Source organism: Pteropus vampyrus, unplaced genomic scaffold (genome assembly GCF_000151845.1).
Source record: "Pteropus vampyrus isolate Shadow unplaced genomic scaffold, Pvam_2.0 Scaffold188, whole genome shotgun sequence".
Classification (NCBI taxonomy): Eukaryota; Metazoa; Chordata; class Mammalia; order Chiroptera; family Pteropodidae; genus Pteropus; species Pteropus vampyrus.
The window spans coordinates 1518269-1520591 of record NW_011888969.1 but is presented as its reverse complement, the minus strand read 5'-3'; positions in this window follow the sequence as shown (position 1 = coordinate 1520591).

Below are 2323 nucleotides of genomic sequence, written 5' to 3'. Positions count from 1 at the left end.
CAGTGTGGGCCCCGCAGACCGGACCCATCTGAAACATTATCATTTCACACTTCCTTGTTGAGGACCCATGACATGATGAGTAGATTTTCTCTAAATCTGTGAGCAACTATCCAAGTGCTTTTGAATGTGATGTAAATTTCAAACCTCCAAATAACATGATTTCTTGCCTGGTCTCCATGGATCACGTTTTGGGGACAGGACCTTTGCCCAAGTCCATGAAGCTGCCCCTTGGGGGAGTGGATGATGATAACTAAGCGGAGGGTTATCTTAAGGATCCAGAAGCCTTCCATCTCCTGATAACCAGTCCTACATTGAGACCTAATGGATGGAAAGACCAAAATCAGGCGTGTGACACGTATTTAATAAATTTTATTCACTTAGTCTCAAATGGCAGCGTTTGGGCAGAACAATCTAGAGCAGCAATTCTCAGGCTTCCGGGGTTTCCTGAGACTCCTTCACGAGATCGGTGGGCTCGAGTCTATTTTCATTATAAGACTGAGGTGTTATTTGCCTTTTGAACTGGGTCGATACTTAAACCGATGTTGGAAAGGCGATGGCGGGCGAACTTGCTCGCGCCTTAGCACCCATCAAGGCACACGTGTCAGACTGCGCTAGACACAGCTGCGTTCACTGCCACGGACTCACGGTGTGAATGAGAAAGAAGCCAATTTCAGTTAGGGACACCGCTGACCGAAATAAACACAAGCACACAGCATGTTTGCTGCTTAATGAGGCATGATGGCCGTCTCCAGGAAAAGCGCTCATGCGGCTGGTTGAGTTGGGAACAAAACTGTCTTTTTCGTGGAATTCTGCTTTTATTTGAAAGGATGACTGACAAACCACGGTTATTCGGTGTTGAGTATCTGGCAACATTTTCTCAAAAATGAACGAAATGAGTCTTCACTTCAAGGAAAACAACGGACAGGATTTGTTGCCGATAATCAAATTTGAGTCTTCAAGTAAAAATTAGATTTCTGGAAAACTGGTCTCTGCCTTCCTCAGCTTACCAGCTTCCCAATACTTAAAGGTTTTTCTAATGATGTTAGTGGCAATATTAACAAGCGTGAATTTTCAATGATTATCATGAATGAGTCAACACTGGAAGATCTGCATCGATCAATGAACCAGTATTTTTAAGGGACCAATACTTGATGTCGCAAAACCATGCTGGGTTAAAGATCCGGTCACAGTGCGAAAGAGACCAATACCAGGTTTTAATGCCAACAGAAAAGAAAAGATTCACTCACATAGTTTCAGATTACAACGGACCTTTAAGCAACGACCCCCTGTCAAGTTCTGGTGTCGTATCAAAGAAGAACACGCACGTCCATGGTTGTCTGGAAAGACGGTTAAAACACTCCTCGCCGTTCTGACTGTATCTCTATGTGAGGCTGAATTTTCTTCAACCCAAATGATTTGCCATGGCAGATGGAAGACAGAAGCGGATGTACAAAGGCAGCCGTCTGCTCCCAAGCCAGGTATTGAAGACATTTACAAAAACATCAGAGAATGTTGCTCTTCTCACTAAGTCATTTTGTTTTGAAATAGTTATTTTTCATTAAAAATATTATTTCATTAAAAATGTTATTTTATTTATATTGACATGTAATGGGATTCTTATTTTTATTTTAAAGTAAATAAAAATAATTATTCGAATACTCGGTTTAAATTTCGAATATGTTAACTAAAGAAAGCTCTTTAGGGTCCTCGGTCACTTTTAAGAGTGCAAAGAGGTCCTGACACCAAAAGGCCTGAGGTCTCCCGCGCCACGGCCGGGGAGCCTTATACATGCCATCGATCTCTTGAAATCTCTGAAAAAGTGATACATCGGCCACCTCGCTATCTAAATTCTCTACGTGTTTTCACTTGATTAAAATAAGTCCACGGTGGCCAACTTTTCGTGGTGGCATTAAGCTAGACAATTGACAACGGACAACGTTGGAGGGGGCCATTTACGAGTTTCTTCAGCATGAGTTGACGCGGGTCAGAATATAGCTATGAAGAGCTCCCAGAGGGGCTTCGTTGACAGCGAGTCTGAGCATCCGTGGGTTGGATCCTCCATAAAAAGCCACAGGTGACCTGGGTGGATGACCTGGGTTTGCCTCAACGGTGTGCCTTCGGCTCTTTGGCACCGACATGTAAAGAGGAAAAGATGAAGAGGGAGTCTGGAAAACAGAAGTTTTTTGTTCCAAGAGCCCTCCTTCTGGAACCGGAAATGCATTTCTCACGTCCTATTGAATCTATCTATTTCCATCATCGCTCGTTCGCCAGCTTTCGTTAGGCAGACGCTGAGGACATTCCAGCAACGGGACACAGCCGAGCA